Consider the following 25,189-nt stretch of genomic DNA (forward strand, 5'->3'; position numbering starts at 1 on the left):
CTGCCGCGCACACACGTGGTCGGGATCAACAGTTTGTTGCTCTCATTGTTGACACCTTGAACTTTTATTCTCTCTGTATTATGATGATTTGTGTGAGCGGCCCCGTGGACCTGACTCTCCGCGGTCCGGCCGGCACCGAGCCCCGGGTGTGCTGCTGCTGCTGCTGCCGCTGCCGCCGGTTCCGCCCCCTCCCCTCCTTTTCCTTCCCCTCCTCACAATGGGAGCTCAATGCAAATCACCAGTGCGCAACTTTGCGCAAGAAGTGAGCGGCGATCCGGGCTGAAGTGCGGGCGCCGGCATCGTATGCAAATCCGCCTGCTGACGTTACAGATCATGTGGGGTTCGGCGTAGATTCCCCGCTGATCCACGGCTTTTTTATTATTTTTTTTTTGCTCCGCTCCCGTGCAGTGTCGGGGGGGATCCGGAGAACGCTCCGTGTCGCGGCCGGCGCCCCGTCCTCCGCCGCAGGTAAGAAACTTCCGTGCGTGCACGGTGCCCGACCGGATCATCCGCGGGGCAACTTTAGCCGCGACTGTGTCCCGGCCGGGCTGCTGTACCGACAGGCGGGACCCGGGGAGCACGCTGCCCCCGGTCCGAGCACTCCGGAGCGGCGCTGTGAGCCGAGCCGCCATAAGCGCCAGAAAATATGGCGTCCGCTTTCGATAGATAGGGCGTTACGTTATGGAGGCTGCCGAGATCTCAGCGCCGCCGCCGCCGGCACCGGAAAGTTTACACTTGGCGGCTCGGGAGGGGGGTGACGGTGGTGAGACCCCCAAAATGTCCGGAGCGTGCGCGGCCGGTGCTGCGGGTGCAGGGGGCATGACGCGGGGAGGAGACGAGCACACAGCGCCATGGCGGCGGCCGGGGAGGAGGCGCACAAGTGCTGGGGGGAAACTGCGGCCTCCGAAACTTCACCCCCCGCAACTAGTCCGCAGGGGAGCGCGGCCCCGGACCCACTCTTATTATTAACCCCTCAGTAACAAGCTTGTGTCTATCTCTTCTTCCAAGAGACGTAACTTTTTTTTATTTTTTTTTTCAACCTTAGCTTTTTCATATAATTAACGAAGAAAAAATAATGCCAATCTGCCTTGCCCTTAACAAAATAAAAAATAAATAATAATATTTCTTTAGCACCGACATATTCCGCAGCGCAGGGTTCGATTTTCACACTGCTCGTTGCAATTTTTGTTCTAAAGAGATTTTTGTTGTTGTTGTTTTTCTGAGGCCTAAAAGGACCAGTGTAGTGTTTGGGTCAATGGAGCGGGGTGAGGTTCTATGAGGCGAGCTGTGGTTCTTATCGCTGCCATTTAGGGTACGTAAGGGGAGAGGATGGGGGGGCCGCAACCAAAAAGATGTCAGTTTTGGCTTTTTACTTGTTATTTAACCTGTACAATAAAAAAAAAAAAAAAAGTTTACATTTTTTTAGAGATCAGACCTTTATGGTCGTGGCAATCCGAATGTTTTTAATTTTTAATGTGTGGTGGGTTGTTTGCAAATGCTGGCTGTACACACAGCCGGGTCCGGCCCTGTAGGGATCCGTCATGGCCCCTCAGCCGCCTCCGCAGTCCCCGACCTGCCCCATAACGGATTAATAAATCATGGAGTATATAGGTGCATATTACACAGCAGGTGGGGGGTGTCTAAACTTTAGAAAACCTGCAGCTCCTCAGTCCAATTTGATACTATGGATGCAGGGGTCTTATGCGTAAAGTCAGTGATCATCAATGGTGCAAATATGTCTTGGGCTACTTTCACACTGGCGTTTTTTTTAATACGTCGCAATGCGTCATTTAGGGGAAAAAACGCATCCTGCAAAGTTTTTTGCAGGATGCGTTTTTGCCCCATAGAGTAACATTACCGACGCATTGCGACGTATTGTCACACGTCGCAACCGTCGTGCGACGGTTGTGCAGTGTTGTGGCGGACCGCCGGGAGCAAAAAACGTTACATGTAATGTGTTTTGCTGCCGACGGACCGCTTTTTCCGGCTGCGCATGCGTGGCCGGAACTCCGCCCCCACCTCCCCGCACCTCACAATGGGGCAGCGGATGCGCTGGAGAAATGCATCCCCTGCACCTGTTGTGCGGCGCATCAAAATATATGGCAGACCTTTTTTTTCCAAAATTGCATGCTCCTTAGTCATGGTCGGTCCCAATAATGACCCGCACTACTATAATACCAGTATTTGATACAAATTTGGAGCATCTTGTAACTCTGCCTGAGCCCCTTCCATATTCCTGCCATGGCGAGCTCTTCCTCCCTCCGGCCCCCCAGCCCAGTGCCTCCCTATTGTTACCCCTCCTGACCTGCCTGATCAGCAGTTGGACCCCCGCTGCGAGCACTGGGGGTGATATATTTTAGTTTACCCTCTCTCTCTCCAGTGATGAATGAATGAGATGAGTGCAGGAAGTGCAGGAGTGATTTTCTGTGATGCTGCTCCACCTGATTACATTGCTTCAAAGTTGTTAGAGGGGCACTGTGGTAGTCAAGTGCTTCCTGGGGGCTTTTGTCTGCCGAGTGCTGAGCGGTGGGAATCCTGGGCTTGGATTTGTCACAGTTTTAAATCAGTTAACTGGATGTAATAGGATAATGCAAATGCATCATGCGTCGATCCTGTCTCTTTAAATGTATATCCTTGCATCCCGATTAGAATCTAAAGGCCCCCCCGTCCATCAAAAATGGCGCAATGTCATCAAAACCTGGCTGTACTCCATCCCTCCTTAGTTAAATGTTGCACCATAATGGTAAATTTGCAGCAAGTTACACCAGCGCCACTTTATACATGTCCCATAAAAGTCGGAGTGTTAAATGTCTCACGTCACCGCCGAATCTTTGCTCAAATTGCCTTCTTATGCCTGTTAATTAGTAAACTTCCCAATATTAGAAGAGCGAGACCCGTGTGCCAAATGTCGCACGATAATGTAGAATTCTGCGCAAATTGCGATGTCGATGTATTCCTGATGTCGCCGAGACCTCTATAGAATCTGCAACTGTTTTTCGACTTTTAGTTAGCAATCCAATATTCCAATTTCTTTGTTATTTTTATGTTATGGCGTAAAATCCTCAAATATGGCGCAAGCATTTAGCAGGAAACTGCAAATTTTTGTGCGTAAACACAAATGATGGTGTATCAGTAAGGTCATTTATTTGCCTACGATTCCTATTCGCATGTGTTGCAAATCTGCGTCCGCAGAAAAAAAGAATTCCATAACTCGTTTGCTCGCCATCCATAAAACATGCCATGTCCAACTATCATTGTCATAGTCACATTCACTTGCATGAACGGGACTGGGCCAGAGTAGGACAATCCTCTGAGTTTAAATTTATTTTATTTTTTTTTAACATTGGCTCTTTTGACCCGAATTTAACATCATCTACCTATGAGCCTGTTGAGTTGGCAGGAAAGACCTGCAGCAGGACCGGACGTTGTGGTCTGTACTTGGCTGTGCCTGTCGACAGTACGAAACAGGCCTGAGGCCTAGAAATAATTTGGCCGCCTAGCTATCCCAGACTTGTGAGAGGTAAATCTCTGTAGTTACACCGTGGTCAGGAAAAGAAGGTTGTATTGTAGGTTGACGTAACATTCAGGGCCCAGAAAAGCTGGGTGACACTTGTGGACACACTAGTTGTCACCTAGTTTCCCTAGAAACACGTGGACAAAATGAGGAAACATGTAGGCCGAGACCAGATTTGACAAATATTCTGCTGCGATTTGTGTCCTGGAATGAATTCTCCCATTATATACTGAGGTGAAAATCTGTGACATTTTCACAACAGACTTGCTTCTTGAAGAATTAATGTGTTCTTCGGATTGTGTTTTTAGTCGTGGTGCGTAATTTGGAATTTACAGTGGATTAATGGGGTTGTCCAGGTTTGAAGAGAGAGTTTCTGAATCCTTAGAGTGTGCGCTTCGTACGCTGTCGGGGTTCTCCGGTGGCGAGAGCGGAGGGTCTAGTGACCGCATTAATGCTATTTTTTTTTTTTTTTTTTAACGTGCTTCCTGCCACATGCTTACTAGACGTGCGCAGCCTTGCCGAGCACGTCTAGTCAGTACGTGACCGCATGTATGCAAATCAGAGAATACTGACTGTGCACGCTGTAAAGATTCAGACTTTAATACAAAAGCTGGACAACCCCTTTAAGTCTCTATATAGAAGGCAGAGGTGGGGGAAAAGAACTGAAAAAAATATATACTTCTGTCAAAACTTTAGCCCTTCCTTGTGTTGACCTGGCCGCAGTGCCTGCAATAATATGTATGTATGTGCGTGTGTATAAACAGAATCTAACTCCAAGTAAATCAAACTTCTGTGAAATCAAACTGACCACGTAGGAAACACCACAGAACACCAGGATTGGCAAATTCGCTACTGGCGCTCTGTGCTCTTCGCAGATGAAAGCAGGTTCACACTGAGAACACGTGACAGAGTCTGGAGACGCCGGTGAGAGCGATTTGCTGCCTGCAACATCCTTCAGAATGACCGGTTTGGCAGTGGGTCAGTAATGGTGTGGGGTGGCATTTTTTTGGAGGGCCGCACAGCCCACCATTTGCTCACCAGAGGTAGCCTGACTGCCATTAGGTACCGAGATGAGATCCTCAGACCCCTAGTGAGACCATATGCTGGTGCGGTTGGCCCTGGGTTCCTCCTAATGCAGGACAATGCCAGACCTCATGTGGCTGGAGTGTCAGCAGTTCCTGCAAGATGAAGGCATTGAAGCTATGGACTGGCCCGCCCGTTCCCCAGACCTGAATCAGATTGAACACATCTGGGACATCATGTCTCGCTCCATCCACCAACGTCACGTTGCACCACAGACTGTCCAGGAGTTGGCAGATGCTTTAGTCCAGGTCTGGGAGGCGATCCCTCAGGAGACCATCCGTTGCCTCATCAGGAGCATGCCCAGGCATTGTATAGTAGAGGGGGTCATACAGGCACATGGAGGCGACACACGCACTACTGAGCATCTTTTTCTTGTCATGAGGCATTTCCACTGAAGTTGGATCAGCCTTGATTTTCCACTTTGATTTTGAGTATCATTCCAAATCCAGACCTCTATGGGATATTCATTTGCCAATCCTGGTGTCCTGTAGCAAATGCCATGCATCCTGCACGGTGTTGGGCTGTAAGCACAACCCCCATCTGTGGACGTCGGGCCATCAGATCATCCTCATGGAGTCTGTTTCTAACCGTTTGTGCAGACACATGCACATTTGTGGCCTGCTGGAGGTCATTTTGCAGGGCTCTGGCAGTGCTCCTCCTGTTCCTCCTTGCACAAAGGCAGAGGTAGCGTTCCTGCTGCTGGGTTGTTGCCCTCCTACGGCCCCCTCCACGTCTCCTGGTGTACTGGCCTGTCTCCTGATGGCTCCTCCAGCCTCTGACACTACGCTGACAGACACGGCAAACCTTGCCGCAGATCGCATTGATGTGCCATCCTGGATGAGCTGCACTACCTGAGCCACTTGTGTGGGTTGTAGAGTCCTTCTCATGCTACCACGAGTGTGAAATCACAACCAACATTCAAGTGACCAAAATATGAGCCAGAAAGCATTGTACTGAGATTTGGTCTGTGGTCCCCACCTGCAGAACCACTCCTTTAATGAGGGTGTCTTGATAATTGCCAATAATTTCCATCTGTTGTCTATTCCATTTGCACAACAACATGTGAAATTGATTCTCAAACAGTGCTGCTTCCTAAGTGGACAGTTTGATTTCACAGAGGTTTGATTTATTTGGAGTTATATTCTGCTTAAGTGTTATTATTATTATTATAGCGCCATTTATTCCATGGCGCTTTACATGTAAGGAGGAGTATACATAATAAAAACAGGTACAATAATCTTGAACAATACAAGTCATAACTGGTACAGGAGGAGAGAGCACCCTGCCCGCGAAGGCTCACAATCTACAAGGGATGGGTGAGGATACAGTAGGCGAGGGTAGAGCTGGTCATGCAGCGGTTTGGTCGATCGGTGGTTACTGCAGGTCATAGGCTTGTGTTCCCTTTATTGTTTTGATATATAACTTCATAGTAATTTATAGCAGTGAAAAATTGCAAATTGTCTCAAATTTGGGGCTCAGATGCAATGATAAATGGTTTTTCATAAAGTCTGGTGACCAACTTCTATGGAATGTTGAATCACTGCAGAACAGATTTTGTGGAGGAAAAAAAAAGCACACAAAGATGGACGATAATCATGGATTTCACTGTGAATAGCGAAACAAGTAGGGCTGTTGGCTTTACAATGGCAGCCATAGTGTACACATGGTTACTGGAGGCTCCAGTCTGTCCAGCCTTGGGCCCTACTGTAGATGTCTGATAAAACCACATTCAGACCTTTGTAGAACATCCTGTCCATGACGCAGGATGTGGTCAGTTTATGTATAAACCGTTCGTACCTTCTCGCCGTACAACGATGGACCCTAAATAGACCATATACATAGTGTAGGTCCCGGCCACACAAAGCTGACCGCTATGGAGGTGCTTCTTTACATGCCTGGATCTGTTCTGTTATCGCAGACTCGTAGACCAGGTTAGACTCAAGATATTTGCTGTGATAAGTCAGTCCTTAACTCATCGCAAAACTATTTTTGTGGTTAGTAAAGTTTTAGTTCCCAGTATAGAGAATCTGGCAGACAGATCTAACCTCACGTGAAAGTCTTCCTGCTCGCGCCTTGGCCTGCCTGGCATGGGGTGAAGAAAGAAATAAAAGCAAATTTTCACTAGATCGGTGGAAATTATATTGCTGCTGGAACAGTTCAGATTTTGGGTGGTTTGCCTTCTTAGCTTGACTGAGTTATGGAAAGCTATAGTACGAAGGTCCTTTTATAGAGTGGAAAATCTGCACTATGAAGCGGCATCTCAATGTGGAGTGCCACTACCAGTTTGGTAAAATATTATTGCGAGGGGTTGTAGAATCCAAATGTCCATTAGAAGTAGTTTCTTCATCGAAAGGCTGGAAAAAATAAAAACTCTTCCAAAACGCTGGGAAACAAAAAGCTCCCCAAAGGATGAGCGTTTCCTAAAACAGTTTCTATTAGAAAAATTGTTGTGTTTTTGTTTTTTTTACCACTTTAAAACCTATACACAGTTTTATTTTTCTCAGGGTTCCAATGACTTGAGTAGGAAATACATGGATTGAAAATGAGGCCTCATTCACACATCGGTGTTTGTATGCCAAAACCAAGATTGAAACTTAGAGAAAAATGATAATTGAATGATTGACACCTGTTCTGTTTCTTGGAGACACTCTTGGTTTTGTCACAGAAATACTGATGTATGAATAAAGCCTAAGATCCCCTTTGAATGACAGACTTGTATTGGTCGAGCTTCTTCTCAGATGAGCCTGTGCTGTTGGATGTCCATGGACATGGTTGGCCTTCAAACACTTTGGACTTTTTCAGATTGTATCCAGATAGGCTATGCTTGAAATTAAAGATGTCCGTAGACTAAAGGCCCTCAAACACATCTGACTAATGTTGGCTGAACACGCTGATAGAAGGATTTTGGCCTACTGACGGTTGGGGGAGATAACTATCTTACACTTGTCCAATTTCAGACTGCTGATCACATTGTCTTCCTTAAGATAAGCTATTGGCTGACCTGTCAGTGGATTTATCATAAAGGAACACTCAAACAGCCAAATAAGTGCTCCTATGTTTGGGCATGTTGACCAAATGATCGGCAAATATAATTTGGCAGTCAGCTATATGATGTGCATGGCCGGCCCAAGACCAGAAAGACCTTTGACTCTCCTAAAAATAAAATACGAAAATTTTGGTCTTCTATACCTTTTGACTTGTTCTCGTCTGTTTTTTATTTTTTTTTTGTCTTGTGAGCATTGTTTGGAATGCTAAAAAAAAAAAAATCACTTGATTTATACCAAGTCTTCCAACCCACAAGGTACAGATGGATGTAGTCAACAAGTCCTTGGCTAGTTGTTGATGAAACTGTTTTTGGTTTATGGTGGAAAGTTCAGGAAGTTGTAGAAGGTAGCCCATTTTGGACTAAAGGAGTCTTTTCTTAGGGCCTGGTCAAGAGCTGCCTTTTGTGGAAGCCCTTATGAAAAAGTCATCAACCACAAAAAGTCCAAGTTGGTGCCAACAATAGCGGGTGAAAGAGGTCAATTTTAATCTTTCACCATCACAAATTTAGATGCTTCCGGTGGTTGAAGATCCATTGTGGAGTATTCCTGAAGAAGAGGTCAAGAAGGTTAAAGTATTTTGAACTCAAGGGTCAAATCCTTCTGGTTGGTTTGTGGTAATTTTTGTAAATTGTCCACTGTTTGTTTTTAATGTCCCTCCCTTGGGATTTCATGTAGATTCTTTTAAGGGCCTTTAACCAACCAAAGTCTCTATGGATAGTGCTTAACTTCTGTAGTCCTGAGTTTAGGACCAATAATAACTCTCTCAGTTGCGTTCTCCTCAGGCTTTTTCTGACGTTTAAATTACGAGGCTTCGGCACTGCAGTGACTTATTAGATTCTGGGCACATAGCACAGTTGGAGCTGTGGGAAGTTGATGCTGCAGTGTTTGTCAGCGAATAGACATGACGGGCAACAGAGAGGCTGGGGGTTTAAAGTGATATTAAAAAGTAACCTGTTTGAAGAATTTTATGCTCCCTATAAGACCAATATTATGATTAAATCAAGATCCTGTTTTAACTACTTTTTGGCCAACCATATGTTTATATGTTGCAAAATTATTGGCTTTTTCTCGTTGGGCATGTCCATACAGATTGACAAGCGGGTTGCCTGTATTGCTGTAATTACTAAAGGCAGCTTGTCAATGAGATCACTGATCCAGGCACACACAACAACAATGTATGGACAATGGCATCCACCTCTCGTGTCTCCCCTTTTCCCCATAGTTTGTAAGCTTGCGAGCAGGGCCCTCACTCCTCCTGGTATCTGTTTTGAACTGTATTTCTGTTATGCTGTAATGTCTATTGTCTGTACAAGTCCCCTCTATAATTTGTAAAGCGCTGCGGAATATGTTGGCGCTATATAAATAAAAATTATTATTATTATTATTATTATAATGGCATCAGCTATTCATTGACAATACTCTTATGGACTTCAGCTGTCCGCTGAAGGCTTGCCTATCGCATGCCGACCCAGCTGCCCACCAGAAGTTACAGGATCAGGTTCATGTTGGCTTTCGAGGTCCGTCTGGACCGGATCTGACAATTGCACGGTCAGCCATCGTAATTGGCAATATTGAACCTTTAAGGATTTGATCTTACAGGAACCAATTTCTTAAGATCAAGAAATGTTAGGTCAAATCATAGATTAAAGTTTTTAAAGGGGTTGTGTGATTGGAAAATTGGCAACCATATTTTGTCATCTATTATGGCTGCAATTCATGGCTTGACTCTTCTTCTCGTGACCCAAACCGACAGCACTGACCCCTATTGATTCGGAGGTGTACCAACAACTGCAATACAGTCTTTGGTATACAGGAGTAAGGAAAGGTTCTCTTCTGAGTCCATTCATGCATTTGAAATATCAGGATGAATACTAGTTTAGTCCACTGTAGGGAAAGTTTACACACAATGTGAATTCTGGAGATTGTATGGGTTTGTGCATGAATTATCCTCAGTGGATTACATTTGGTCAAATCTCATCCACGTGCTTCACTCTTCATGGAAAATGTTGTGCTGAATTTTTGGGGACTTGTCGCATATCAATTTATGATACAGATCTCCACTCCCTGCCCCATTTCTGTGTAAAATCTCGACAGATAATCCATCGTGTGTGAATTTACCCTAACCGTGCTCCAGGCCGAGCATGATTATAATTTTCTCCTACACCTCATTGGGGGACACAGGACCATGGGTGTTATGCTGCTGCCACTAGGAGGACACGAATAGCTCCTCCCCTGCAGTATACACCCTCCTGCTGGCGCCAAGTGAACCAGTTCTTCTTGCTTAGTGTCTGTAGGAGGCACTTGGGTCTGCTTTCAGACCCCACCGGTTTCATTTTTATTCTATTTTTTTCCTTAATGGAGCGAATGTGGGCGACGGACCCTTTCTAGGTTCCGATCTCCCCCAAACCATCAACAGGCAAGTACGTGGAGCGTTCCTCCCGTATCCTTTCCTGCAATGTTGGATGCCAGCCTTGAGCTCACCTTACGGGCGACGGTTCCTTCGCGCTCTGATCTTCCCCCCCCACCCCCCGCCACAGCAGGTGACCACATGGAGTAGCCCTCCGTCTACCTCTCCTGGAGCCAGGTGCATAGCCGGACATATTATGTATAACATCCGTGCAGCCCCCCACTGCATCACCACTGATATAGCAGATGACGCAAGACGGCAGAAGCTCTCCACCCCCTCCCTGACTATGGTGACGGTAGATTGAGCACCTGCCCACCGCATCTACCATGAGTACACTGCGGGGGCCGAGGCACTGGGGGGGGTCCTGGTCCCCGAGGTATGGAAGGTCCGCATCTCTAGCAGGGCATAAAGCCCGGGTCCGTGGGTAGTCTGCAGTGCGGCGTTTTTATGAAGGAGCGCGGTTCAGGGGTACTAATTGCGGTTGCAACCGCAAATTTTAAAAATTTAGTCCCCGGCTTTTCCCCTTCATGCAGGCCGGAGTTCTTAGCCACTCCCACCGGCAATTACCGCTGCCCATCTTTTCCAGCGCTTCTCGTTCCCTGAGAAGCGCTCTTACAAGATCTCAGTGGCCATCTTGGTACACCCAGCGCTGATCCTGCAGCGCTGCTTCAGCTCACCTATTCTCCGGATACGGTCTATACGGCCTTCAGGACCATACATTGCGGACCTCCCCTGGGGACTCAAGACACAGGACCTGGGTAAGCTGCAGATACATAGCTTAACCCTTCACCTGCTAGTAAGCGCTCTCCTCAAGGCTACTATGTCTCAATCAAGGCCTCACAAAAAGTCTGGGAAAACCCACACTGTAGTTTTCGCTGCATGTACCTCTTGTAAGATCTCTTTAACCCGGGGTCACAATACTGCATTGTGCACAGCTTGTAAACCGGTGACTGTTCAGGAACCACCTGTTACTGATGCCGAACCTAGTGAGCCTGGTCCCCCTCAGTGGGCTACCTCCCTTACCCGGTCTATGGCATCCCTGGCAAAAGTGTTAGAATCGTTCCGAGACCCCTCCTCTAACCAGGTCACTCTTACGGACGACGCTTCCGATCCTCAAAACCCCTTGTACTCCAGGGGTCGTAACTTGCCAAGGGGCTCTCGCCTTTCCAGAAAAAGGACTCATGCCATATCCCCAGACCATCACCGGGTTTCGGGTTCTGAGAGCTCCGTTTCTCGCTCCCCTTCCATTGGGGCTAGCAGAGAACCTGTTTCAGAGGACAATTCTGTCACGTCCCTAGATCAGGAATTTCATCACGATCAGGAGACTCTCGATTCTGAGTCCGTGAATAAGGCTTTGAAACTTGAGGAGGAACCTTTATCTAAAACGGATCACGCCGTGTCCTTTAAGAGGACCAAGCGAGCTCGCAAAGTATTCGCTACTCATCTCGAATTTAAGGAAATCGTTGAATCTCACAGGATTCATCCCGATAAACGATTCACAGGGCAGAAGCCCATGGAATAAAAATATCTCTTTGCCCAGGATCTAAGAAAAGATTGGTCTCAATCTCCCCCGGTAGATCCTCCGGTATCACGCCTGGCTACTAAATCTATTTTATCCTCTTCAGAGGGTGCCTCTACTAAAACCGATCGACAATATGGCGCGTTCAGCCTTTGAAGCCTCATCAGCCGCACTCTTCCCATCTTTTGCTGCTACGTGGGTGGCTAAGGCTATGACCCACTGGGCTGAGGTCTTGTCTGCAGTGGTGCTGGATACCGATCTCCCCCCAAGATAGCAGACCTCGCTACTCAGCCAGTGCTGGAGATCTTGTAATTACCGCGTCCCTGGACGCTGCCATCACTATCCGGATGTCCTTATGGCTCAGGGACTGGCGTGCGGATTCGGCTTCCAAAAAGTGATTGACTTCTCTTCCATATCAGAGCGGTCGCCTTTTTGGCTAAACGCTCGACCAATTAATTTCTGACGCCACTGGAGGGAAGAGTAAATTTCTTCCACAACAGAGACCCTTTCAAAACCAGCAGCAGCAGGCTCGGTCCCGAATTTTTTTTTTTTTTTTTTTTTTGTCGCTTCAACTCAAATTGGTCCTCTACTTCCACATCTTCTGGACCTGGCCAGGCACAACGTAGGGATAGAGGTCCTCAGACCTCTTACAAACCTTCCCCTTCTTGGAGAGGCAGGCCTAGGCAATCTGGGTCCAGACCGGGCAGGTCTCCCACACGGACTCCCTGCGGTATCCGGAGGACACCCTCCAAAGTAGGCGGCCGCCTGCTTTCCTTAAGCGACACGTGGCTCTCGGTCGTTCACGGCGAATGGGTCCGTGACCTAGTGTTCTCCGGATATAAGAGAGAATTCTCCTCTCTTCCACCAAATCGCTTCTTCCTGTCTTCTCCTCCCAGGGCAAAGGCATCAGAGTTCTTACAGGCCATAAACTCTCTAAAGGAAGACAAGGTTATTATCCCGATCCCTCAAAGCGAAAGGTTTCAAGTTTTTTATTCAAACCTGTTCATTGTTCCAAAGAAGGATGGTACAGTACGGCCCATACTGGACCTAAAACTGCTGAACAAGTTTGTCAGGGTGCGACGGTTCCGGATGGAATCGCTTTGTTCTGTCATCGCCTCCATGGAAAAAGGCGAGTTCCTGGCGTCCATAGACATCCAAGATGCGTACCTCCACATTCCCATTATTCCTTCTCACCAAAGGTTTCTTCGCTTCGCAGTTCAGGAAGATCACTTTCAATTTGCTGCTCTGCCCTTCGGCATCGCCACCGCTCCCAGGGTATTCACCAAGGTCATGGTGGCCGCCGTGGCCATCCTTCGTACCCGAGGTGTGGTGGTGTTACCGTATCTAGACAATATCCTCATCAAAGGCCCCTCTTTCCGCACCTGCAAGGAGGCCGTGAACATCACAATAGATACTCTTTCTCGCCTGGGTTGGAAGATAACCTTCAAAAAATCTTCCCCAGTACCGGCTCAGCGAATTTCCTTTCTAGGAATGATACTGGACTCGTCTCCAGGGTTGGTACTTCTTCCCCCGGAAAAGATCTGTCTTACAGCGGGAAGCTCAGAAGCTCTCCCAACCTCATTCTAACTCTGTTTCAGTATGTGAGTCCTCGGCAGGATGGTAGCAGCTATAGAGGCGGTCCCATTCGCTCAACTACACCTCTGCCCCTTTTAACATGCTCTCCTGGCTGTGTGGGACAGGAACCCGTTCTCTCTCTCGTTCGTCGTTTCCTCCTTCCCCAGCGAGTCACAGTCTCTCAGGTGGTGGACTTTGAAGTCCTCCCTGAATCAAGGGAAGTCCTTTCTCCCACTACATTGGCTAGTTGTGACAACAGATGCCAGTCTTCTGGGCTGGGGAGCAGTTTTCCACCATCATACTGCATCGGGTCGCTGGTCTCTTCAGGAAGCTCGCCTGCCCATCAACATCGTGGAAATATGGGCACTCAGGTTGGCTCTTCTTCAATTCCAACCCTTCCTGACGGGTCGTCCTATCAGGATTCAGTCCGACAATGCCACGGCAGTGGCATACATCAAGCAGCAGGGGGGAACACGCAGCAAGGCAGCCATGTCTGAGGTAGGCCACATTCTTCGTTGGGTCGAGGAAAACCGCTCAATGATATCCGCGGTTCACATCCCTGGAGTGGAAAATTGGGAGGCAGATTTCCTCAGCCGTCGTGGTCTCTCCATCCGGAGATTTTCCACCATATCTGCTGTCGTTGGGGAACCCCGGACGTGGATCTGATGGCCTCACAGCTAAATTCCAAGGTTCCCAACTTCATAGCTCGGACCCACGATCTGACAACCATCGGGGCAGATGCACTCTTTCACTCGTGGCATCAGTTCCAGCTTCCGTACATATTTCCCCCACTTCCTTTACTACCGAGAGTCATCAAGAAGATCAGAGCGGAGGTAATACCAGTAATCCTGATTGCGCCAGATTCGCCGCGCAGGGCCTGGTACACCAAACTAGTTCAACTAGTCGCCGATGTCCCCTGGCGATTACCGAATCGCGCAGATCTTTTGTCCCAGGGCCCCATTTACCACCAGAACTCCGAGGACCTGTGTTTGACGGCATGGCCGTTGAGTCCTGGGTGCTAACACAGGCAGGCTTCTCTCAGAAAGTAATTTCTACCATGATCAGTGCAAGAAAGCCTACGTCTATATCATCACATTTGGAAGACCTTCTCATGGTGCAAGGACCGAGGACGCTCTCCTTGAATTTTCCATTCCTTCCATCCTCGAATTCCTTCAGGCGGGTTTGGACTTGGGTCTCGCCTTTAGTTCTCTCAAAGGGCAGATTTCAGCCTTGTCAGGCCTGTTCCAACGTAGAATTGCCAACAGATAACAGGTGAAGACGTTCATTCAGGGAGTCTCCCATGTGGTGCCGCCCTATAAGATGCCGTTGGAACCATGGGACCTTAATCTGATCCTCGGTGTCTTACAGGAGGCCCCTTTTGAACCTCTGCAGGACTTCCCCTGTCTTTTCTGTCATGGAAAGTTGCCTTCCTGGTTGCGGTCACGTCCATCCGACGAGTCTCAGAACTGGCGGCTTTGTCTTGTCAAGTTCCTTTCCTCATTTTTCGTCAGGATAAGGTGGTTTTGAAAACACCCCATCTTTTCTACCGAAAGTTGTCTCATCTTTCCACCTCAGTGAGGAAATTGTCTTGCCTTCACTTTGCCCGGCACCAGTACATTGCACCGAGAAGGCTGTTCACACACTGGACTTGGTGAGAGCTCTTAGGAGATACGTCTCAAGGACGGCGTCTTTCTGCAGGTCAGATGCCCTGTTTGTGCTCCCGGAAGGGCCAAGGAAAGGTCTAGCCGCTTCCAAAGCTACAATAGCCAAGTGGATTCATTCAGCTATCCAGGAGTCCTACCGAGTCAGAGGTCACTCCGTCCCAGCAGGGATTAAAGCTCATTCTACTCGGTCAATGGGTGCATCTTGGGCCATCCGGCACCAGGTGTCGGCAGCACAAGTCTGCAGAGCTGTGACTTGGTCCAGCCTGCATACGTTTACGAAACATTACCATGTCCATTCTCAGGCCTCGGCAGATGCGTCCGTCGGCAGACAAATTTTGCAGGCGGCAGTGCCGCATCTGTAACTTGTGGGTACAAGGAGCAATTGCAGTGGATTGTTTCCCACCCAGGGACTGTTTTAGGACGTCCCATGGTCCTGTGTCCCCCAATGAGGTGTAGGAGAAATAGGGATTTTTGTGTACTCACCGTAAAATCCTTATCTCCGAGCCAATCATCGGGGGACACCGCACCCACCCTGCTAGCCTAACGGCTTTGGTTTTTTCTGTGTTGACTTGGTTTTGACATAGTTCATTCTTGTTAAATGTTAAGTGTATACTGTAGGGGAGGAGTTATTATTTATGTGTTAACTTAATGTCCTCCTAGTGGCAGCAGCATAACACCCATGGTCCGGTGTCCCCCAACGATTAGCTCGGAGAAAAGGATTTTACGGTGAGTACACAAAAATCCATATTTTCAGTGTGGAAAGAGGAATAGGTTAGACTTTAATTTCTCATAGGAAGTGATGAGTCAAGTTGAAATCCAATATGTCCGATACTGTCCTCCCAACATCTGCCCTGAAGCAGACTAATACACCTCTCCAAAATCGATGAGCTCTGTCTCTACCTTTTATCATCTGAGGCTTAGCCAAAGGGAGATGGATCTATAAGATGAAGGTGGGTGACTAGCTGACCATGAAGGGCTCCAAAATGTTCCAACGATGCTTGAGTGCAAACTCCTCACTAAAAAAAGTTATATACTGTCAAAGTTGAGAGATGAACATTTTGAGTGCGTTTAGTTTTAATATTTGCCACAGAAGCTTTACGTTTGTCTTGTATTTAAAAATTTAAAAAAAATGAAAAATTTAAATTTTTCACGTGGTGTTTTTTTTTTTTTTTTTTAACCCTTATTTATTTTGATTAAAATGGAATTAAAATGTCTCGGCGCTGAAATGACTTGTGTATTACAGCCAGGATATTTATATAACTGAAATCTCGGAATTCCGCGTTATTGTAGTGAACGCGTCTGGAGTCCCTGACTGCTGAACCCGGTTTCGGCTATTATCTGCGGCCTCTGTTCTGTGGAAGGTGTGAATGGAAAGCAGCAGTTGTTATGATTGTTGATACGATGATTGTATCAGACGTCTCTATTTATTCTTATGTAAACTGGGTATTGCCGGAGACGCGATCCTGTAATCTGTTAAACAATTCCCCCCGTCGCTCGCTGTAAGTGGCTTTATGAAAAGCAATTTGCACCGTAACATTTTAGAGGGGATGCCGCGCGCGATGATGGGTCCTTACAGTGTTTTGTAAGGTGTTTTATATAAAAGCGATGATTAGAGGGTAAAGTGGAGGGCCGGGACCACGTATTGTAAAATACACGTTATATTAACCCCTTCTCCGTCAGGGGTGGGGGCAGACTCCACATGCGAATATACACCTGGAAACCACAAAAGTGACTTGTGCTACTGGTAGGATGACCTGCCCAGGTCCTGAAGGTGGTGGAGGTCCTGATATTTACTGGCAAACCAGTTTATAATGATTAAAAGGCACACACCCCTTAAAGGGGTAAAGAATTAGAAACACATGGCTGATTTATTTTATACCAATTTTTCTCAACCCCCTTTAAATTTCAGTCTGCGGCATCTTGACTATTTTTGTATTTGGGACCAAAATAAGCTGTAATACCTGGAAAAGCTAATGGCTAAGTGATGCTGTTTAAGGATAAATGCAGATCCTTTTTGGACTTCCCCTTTAAATCGTGACACTTGCCTTTTTAAATATGTAGGTTTTTAAAATCTGGTGTAAATGCCGCTGTTCTCCTGAATCCAGCGATGTATTTCTTTTGTTCCTGCGCCTCTCCGTTCCTTAGATACGGCCTGTAACGGGGTCTACCAAGCTGGGGTACCTCTTTCAGTACCACCCCGTGTTTCAGGAGGTCCACTCTGCTTTGGAAAAAAAAAAACCACGATGTTCCAGCTCCAAAAGGTAAAATAAACAAACTTTATTGGGAAAATATAAAAACATGAAAAATCATGAGCTCCATGAAGACAACACCATGACCTGTGTGAGTTTGGCTACGCGTTTCGACCGGAAAGGTCTTTGTCAAAAGACCTTTCCGGTCGAAACGCGCAGCCAAACTCACGCAGGTCATGGTGGTGTCTTCATGGAGCTCATGATTTTTCATGTTTTTATATTTTCCCAATAAAGTTTGTTTATTTTACCTTTTTGGAGCTGGAACATCGTGGTTTTTTTTTTTTCCCATTGGTTCGCATCGTGTCAGGACTTGGTTCCGTGCTCTGCTGGATATGGTGAGCTGGCTTTTTTTCTTTTTTCTTTGCACTCTGCTTTGGCTGGAGTCGGAATGAAGGACGCTGGCTGGAATTGCTTGGTTACATGGACGCATATAAAAGATCACTGTTTCTCCACGTATTTCCAGTCTGACAACACTTTACTCACAGGACACAGAATATATCACACAGATACACAGGGCAGGCCAATAGAAAAGCGGCAGGCCAGACATACATTACAATAGCCACAGGTGCCCGGAGCCTGCCGATATTTACTGTGGGATTTACAAAGGTGGGGGGCGGACAAAAGGGGAATATCGTGTCCCCTCTGCCCAGAGGCGCAGCCTGTGGGCTGATGCATTAGGGACATGCATCTCACATGGAACCTATTGCACATACATATAACTGCACAACATATTCTGGGTGCTGAGTGGTTCCGTAACACGGCCCACCTCATCCTTTATGTACATTTTATCCAAGTGGGTGTGGCTCTTTTCTGCGGGCATTTTTTTGGGTGCACGCCCAGTTGGCTAATATGATTAGTTTTATGTACAGGGAAGAGGAGGCAATATCTTGGGAACGGAGAGGAGCAGGAATAAAAGAAAAACGTCGCCATATTCTGGAGAATAATGGTGTTTACACCAGGTAAATAAATTATATGACAAATTACAGGTTCTGCTTAAAGGTTGCAGTATGTGGATCTATTGCCATCTGGGTCCCATATCCACTCCCTCCAGAGTCTGCCGAGCCACAGGTGATTGTGGATCTGTGATGACCGTCTGCTAGGCCTCATCTGCCACTGCACCATTTGGAGAAATAATTTTAATATTCTGTAGCTTAGAAACAAGTCTAAGCAAAATTATACCAATCGGTCTGCCGTGATTGGTACTACAAGGTGCTTCGTTATAAAATATGGCGGCCGTTCATGTTTCTGTATGTAGATGCTCAGTCCAGTATGGTGGGCCCTATTATGGGTTAGGAACAGAATGGAGGTTCTGTTTAACCCCTTCATGACCCAGCCTATTTTGACCTTAAAGACCTTGCCGTTTTTTGCAATTCTGACCAGTGTCCCTTTATGAGGTAATAACTCAGGAACGCTTCAACGGATCCTAGCGGTTCTGAGATTGTTTTTTCGTGACATATTGGGCTTCATGTTAGTGGTAAATTTAGGTCAATAAATTCTGTGTTTATTTGTGATAAAAACGGAAATTTGGCGAAAATTTTGAAAATTTCGCAATTTTCACATTTTGAATTTTTATTCTGTTAAACCAGAGAGTTATGTGACACAAAATAGTTAATAAATAACATTTCCCACACGTCTACTTTACATCAGCACAATTTTGGAAACAAAATTTTTTTTTGCTAGGAAGTTATAAGGGTTAAAATTTGACCAGCGATTTGTCATTTTTACAACGAAATTTACAAAACCATTTTTTTTAGGGACCACCTCACATTTGAAGTCAGTTTGAGGGGTCTATATGGCTGAAAATACCCAAAAGTGACACCATTCTAAAAACTGCACCCCTCAAGGTGCACAAAACCACATTCAAGAAGTTTATTAACCCTTCAGGTGCTTCACAGCAGCAGAAGCAACATGGAAGGAAAAAATGAACATTTAACTTTTTAGTCACAAAAATGATCTTTCAGCAACAATTTTTTTATTTTCCGAATGGTAAAAAGAGAAACTGAACCACGAAAGTTGTTGTCCAATTTGTCCTGAGTACGCTGATACCTCATATGTGGGGGTAAACCACTGTTTGGGCGCACGGCAGGGCTTGGAAGGGAAGGAGCGCCATTTGACTTTTTGAATGAAAAATTGGCTCCACTCTTTAGCGGACACCATGTCACGTTTGAAGAGCCCCCGTGTGCCTAAAAATTGGAGCTCCCCCACAAGTGACCCCATTTTGGAAACTAGACGCCCCAAGGAACTTATCTAGATGCATAGTGAGCACTTTAAACCCCCAGGTGCTTCACAAATTGATCCGTAAAAATGAAAAAGTACTTTTTTTTCACAAAAAAATTATTTTAGCCTCAATTTTTTCATTTTCACATGGGTAATAGGATAAAATGGATTCTAAAATTTGTTGAGCAATTTCTCCCGAGTACGCCGATACCTCATATGTGGGGGTAAACCACTGTGTGGGCACACGCCAGGGCTCGGAAGGGAAGGCGCGCCTTTTGACTTTTTGAATGGAAAATTAGCTCCAATTGTTAGCGGACACCATGTCGCGTTTGGAGAGCCCCTGTGTGCCTATGCATTGGAGCTCCCCCACAAGTGACCCCATTTTGGAAACTGGACCCCCCAAGGAACTTATATAGATGCCTAGTGAGCACTTTAAACCCCCATGTGCTTCACAGAAGTTTATAATGCAGAGCCATGAAAATAAAAAATAATTTTTCTTTTCTCAAAAATGATTTTTTAGCCTGGAATTTCCTATTTTGCCAATGGTAATAGGAGAAATTGGACCACAAATGTTCTTGTCCAGTTTGTCCTGAGTACGCAGATACCCCATATGTGGGGGTAAACCACTGTTTGGGCGCACGGCAGGGCTCAGAAGGGAAGGCACGCAATTTGGCTTTTTAAATGGAAAATTAGCTCCAATCATTAGCGGACACCATGTTGCGTTTGGAGAGCCCCTGTGTGCCTAAACATTGGAGATCCCCCACAAATGACCCCATTTTGGAAACTAGACCCCCAAAGGAACTAATCTAGATGTGTGGTGAGCACTTTGAACCCTCAAGTGCTTCACAGAAGTTTATAACGCAGAGCCATGAAAATAAAATAAAAAATTTCTTTTCTCAAAAATGATTTTTTAGCCCGCAATTTTTTATTTTCCCAAGGGTAACAGGAGAAATTTGACCCCAATATTTGTTGTCCAGTTTCTCCTGAGTACGGTGATACCCCATATGTGGGGGTAAACTACTATTTGGGCACTTGCCGGGGCTCGGAAGTGAAGTAGTGACGTTTTGAAATACAGACTTTGATGGAATGCTCTACGGGCGTCACGTTGCGTTTGCAGAGCCCCTGATGTGGCTTAACAGTAGAAACCCCCCACAAGTCACCCCATTTCGGAAACTAGACCCCGAAATGAAATTATCTAGATATGTGGTGAGCACTTTCAATCCCCAAGTGCTTCACAGAAGCTTATAACGCAGAGCCGTGAAAATAATAAATACGTTTTCTTTCCTCAAAAATAATTTTTTAGCCCAGAATTTTTTATTTTCCCAAGGGTTACAGGAGAAATTGGACCCCAAAAGTTGTTGTCCAGTTTCTCCTGAGTACACCGATACCCCATGTGTGGGGGTAAACCACTGTTTGGGTGCACGTCGGGACTCAGAAGGGAAGTAGTGACTTTTGAAATGCAGACTTTGATGGAATGGTCTGCGGACGTCACATTGCGTTTGCAGAGCCCCTGGTGTGCCTAAACAGTAGAAACCCCCCACAAGTGACCCCATTTTGGAAACTAGACCCCCAAAGGAACTTATCTAGATATGTGGTGAGCACTTTGAACCCCCAAGTGCTTCACAGACGTTTACAACGCAGAGCCGTGAAAATAAAAAATCATTTTTCTTTCCTCAAAAATGATGTTTTAGCAAGCAATTTTTTATTTTCTCAAGGGTAACAGGAGAAATTTGACCCCAGTAATTGTTGCGCAGTTTGTCCTGAGTATGCTGGTACCCCATATGTGGGGGTAAACCACTGTTTGGGCACACGTCAGGGCTCGGAAGTGAGGGAGCACCATTTGACTTTTTGAATACAAGATTGGCTGGAATCAATGGTGGCGCCATGTTGCGTTTGGAGACCCCCTGTTGTGCCTAAACAGTGGAAACCCCTCAATTCTAACTCCAACACTAACCCCAACACACCCCTAAACCTTATCCCAACTGTAGCCATAACCCTAATCACAACCCTAACCCCAACACACCCCTAACCACAACCCTAATTCCAACCCAACCCTAGCCCTAAGGCTATGTGCCAACGTTGCGGATTCGTATGAGATTTTTCAGCTCCATTTTTGAAAAATCCGCGGGTAAAAGGCACTGCGTTTTACCTGCGGATTTACCGCGGATTTCCAGTGTTTTTTTGTGCAGATTTCACCTGCGGATTCCTATTGAGGAACAGGTGTAAAACGCTGCGGAATCCGCACAAAGAATTGACATGCTGCGGAAAATACAACGCAGCGTTCCCGCGCGGTATTTTCCGCACCATGGGCACAGCGGATTTGGCTTTCCATATGTTTACATGGTACTATAAACCTGATGGAACACTGCTGCGGATCCGCAGCCAAATCCGCACCGTGTGCACATGGCCTAATTCTAAAGGTATGTGCACACGCTGCGGAAAACGCTGCGGATCCGCAGCAGTTTCCCATGAGTTTACAGTTCAATGTAAACCTATGGGAAACAAAAATCGCTGTACACATGCTGCGGAAAAACTGCACGGAAACGCAGCGGTTTACATTCCGCAGCATGTCACTTCTTTCTGCGGATTCCGCAGCGGTTTTACAACTGCTCCAATAGAAAATCGCAGTTGTAAAACCGCAGTGAAATGCGCAGAAAAACCGCGGTAAATCCACAGCGGTTTAGCACTGCGGATTTATCAAATCCTCTGCGGAAAAATCCGCAGAGGACCAGAATACGTGTGCACATCCTGAACCCTAACCCTACCACTACCCCTAACCCTAACCCTAGTTCTTACCCCAACCTTAGTGGAAAAAAAAAATTATTTATTTTTTTTATTGTCCCTACCTATGGGGGTGACAAAGGGGGGGGTCATTTACTATTTTTTTTATTTTGATCACTGAGATATAATCTATCTCAGTGATCAAAATTCACTCTGGAACGAATCTGCCGGCCGGCAGATTCGGCGGGCGCACTGCACATGCGCCCGCCATTTTGGAAGATGGCGGCGCCCGGGAAAGAAGACTGACACCGGCAGGCTCGGTAAGTATAAGGGGGGGGGCGTCGGAGCACGGGGGGGGGGGGCGTCGGAGCATGGATGAGGAACGGTGTGCGTGCGGGTGGATTGGAGCACGGGGTGGGGGATCGCTGTGCAGGGGGGTGGATCGGAGCACGGGGGGGGGATCGGAGCACGGGGGGGTTTCATTGGAGCACGGGGGTGTGATTGGAGCACGGGGGGAGCAGGCAGGAGGACGGGGGAGCGGAGCACAGGACGGAGGGGAGCGCTGCACAGATCGGGGGGCTGGGGGGGCGATGGGTGGGGTGGGTGCACATTAATATTTCCAGCCATGGCCGATGATATTGCAGCATCGGCCATGGCTGGATTGTAATATTTCACCTGTTTTTTAGGTGAAATATTACAAATCGCTCTGATTGGCAGTTTCACTTTCAACAGCCAATCAGAGCGATCGTAGCCACGGGGGGGGTGAAGCCACCCCCCCCTGGGCTAAACTACTACTCCCCCTGTCCCTGCAGATCGGGTGAAATGGGAGTTAACCCTTTCACCCGATCTGCAGGGACGCGATCTTTCTGTGACACAGCATATGCGTCACAGGTCGGATTGGCACCGACTTTCATGACGCATACGCTGTGTCACAGGTCGGGAAGGTGTTAAAAGGATTCCGGTGTTGCTGATCTGATAATTCAGGATTGAAAAGACTACCAGGACATTCAGACCATTGGATATCGGAGGAGGTGCACGGTTTATACGAAATAATCGCAGAAATGCACAGATGTGTAGGAAGCTGCTGGCAATGAGAATACCTATGGAGCGTAGACCACCTTTCCCCTAGGTGGGAGGACTTCCTGTCTTGGAAGAGGCTCGGTCGAGCGCTCCTTCGAGGTCTGCTCAGTCTTGCATGTCTCTGCAGCACCATTAGGGAAAGGCTGGCCTGGAGCAAGGAAAGGCCTTGGGAGATGTCGCTGTAAAGTAGAGCAGTCGTGTTTACTCTGCTCACGGCAGAAGAGGAGCGACGGAGAAATGACGATAATGTACATGGGTGCTATATAGAGCCACCATGAGTCCGTATACGGCCACATGTATACATAAAATATACGCATGTGTACAGATATAGAAGTGAATGTTCATCTGCTAACTTTCATGTGTGTATATATTATGTTGATATCGAAAATATTTAATATACGTGTGTATATAATTTTTTTTTAATTTGTGTATGTGTATATATACAGTACAGACCAAAAGTTTGGACACACCTCATTTAAAGATTTTTCTGTATTTTCATGACTATGAAAATTGTACATTCACACTGAAGGCGTCAAAACTATGAATTAACACATGTGGAATTATATACTTAACAAAAAAGTGTGAAACAACTGAAATTATGTCTTATATTCTAGGATCTTCAAAGTAGCCACCTTTTGCTTTGATAACTGCTTTGCACACTCTTGGCATTCTCTTGATGAGCTTCAAGAGGTAGTCACCGGGAATGGTTTTCACTTCACAGGTGTGCTCTGTCAGGTTTAATAAGTGGGATTTTGTGCCTTATAAGTGGGGTTGGGACCATCAGTTGTGTTGTGCAGAAGTCTGGTGGATACACAGCTGATAGTCCTACTGAATAGACTGTTAGAATTTGTATTATGGCAGGAAAAAAGCAGCTAAGTAAAGAAAAACGAGTGGCCATCATTACTTTAAGAAATGAAGGGCGTTCAGTCCGAAAAATTGGGAAAACTTTGAAAGTGTCCCCAAGTGCAGTGGCAAAAACCATCAAGCGCTACGAAGAATCTAGCTCACATGAGGACCACGCCAGGAAAGGAAGACCAAGAGTCACCTCTGCTTCTGAGGATAAGTTTATCCGAGTCACCAGCCTCAGAAATCGCAGGTTAACCGCAGCTCAGATTAGAGACCAGGTCAATGCCACACAGGGTTCTAGCAGCAGACACATCTCTACTACAACTGTTAAGAGGAGACTTTGTGCAGCAGGCCTTCATGGTAAAATAGCTGCTAGGAAACCACTGCTAAGGACAGGAAACAAGCAGAAGGGACTTGTTTGGGCTAAAGAACACAAGGAATGGACATTAGACCAGTGGAAATCTGTGCATTGGTCTGATGAGTCCAAACTTGAGATCTTTGGTTCCAACCACCGTGTCTTTGTGCGACGCAGAAAAGGTGAACGGATGGACTCTACATGCCTGGTTCCCACTGTGAAGCATGGAGGAGGAGGTGTGATGGTGTGGGGGTGCTTTGCTGGTGATACTGTTGGGGATTTATTCAAAATTGAAGGCATACTGAACCAGCATGGCTATCACAGCATCTTGCAGCGGCATGCTATTCCATCCGGTTTGTGTTTAGTTGGACCATCATTTATTTTGCAACAGGACAATGAGCCCAAACACACCGCCAGGCTGTGTAAGGGCTATTTGACCAAGAAGGAGAGTGATGGGGTGCTATGCCGGACCTGAACCCAATCGAGATGGTTTGGGGTGAGCTGGACCGCAGAGTGAAGGCAAAAGGGCCAACAAGTGCTAAGCATCTCTGGGAACTCCTTCAAGATTGTTTGAAGACCATTTCCGGTGACTACCTCTTGAAGCTCATCAAGAGAATGCCAAGAGTGTGCAAAGCAGGCATAAAAGCAAAAGGTGACTACTTTGAAGAACCTAGAATATAAGACATAATTTCAGTTGTTTCACACTTTTTGGTTAAGTATATAATTCCACATGTGTCAATTCATAGTTTTGATGCCTTCAGTGTGAATGTACAATTTTCACAATCAGCGACGGGCACAGCGACGATGATGTCATAAAGGACATAGAAATCCCACGTTTCTGATTCAGCGACGGGCACAGTATCGACGTAGATGTCATAATGGTTGCCATGGCGACGATGATGTCATAAAGGTTGC

General features: G+C 46.6%; 1 protein-coding gene across 2 annotated transcripts in view; it reads left to right on the forward strand.

Annotated features, from left to right (window-relative positions):
• The first annotated feature begins 211 nt into the window (after positions 1 to 211).
• Positions 212 to 25,189, forward strand: part of ZHX2 (zinc fingers and homeoboxes 2) — a 50,602-nt gene continuing 25,624 nt past the window's right edge. Inside the window, exon 1 of one of the 2 annotated variants that reach the window (XM_069731845.1) lies at positions 212 to 468. The gene's annotated coding sequence lies outside the window, so the exon portion shown is untranslated. The remainder of the gene's footprint in view (positions 469 to 25,189) is intronic. The other variant, XM_069731846.1, reaches the window with a different exon arrangement.

The sequence above is a fragment of the Ranitomeya imitator genome, chromosome 6, assembly GCF_032444005.1.
Source record: "Ranitomeya imitator isolate aRanImi1 chromosome 6, aRanImi1.pri, whole genome shotgun sequence".
Classification (NCBI taxonomy): domain Eukaryota; kingdom Metazoa; phylum Chordata; class Amphibia; order Anura; family Dendrobatidae; genus Ranitomeya; species Ranitomeya imitator.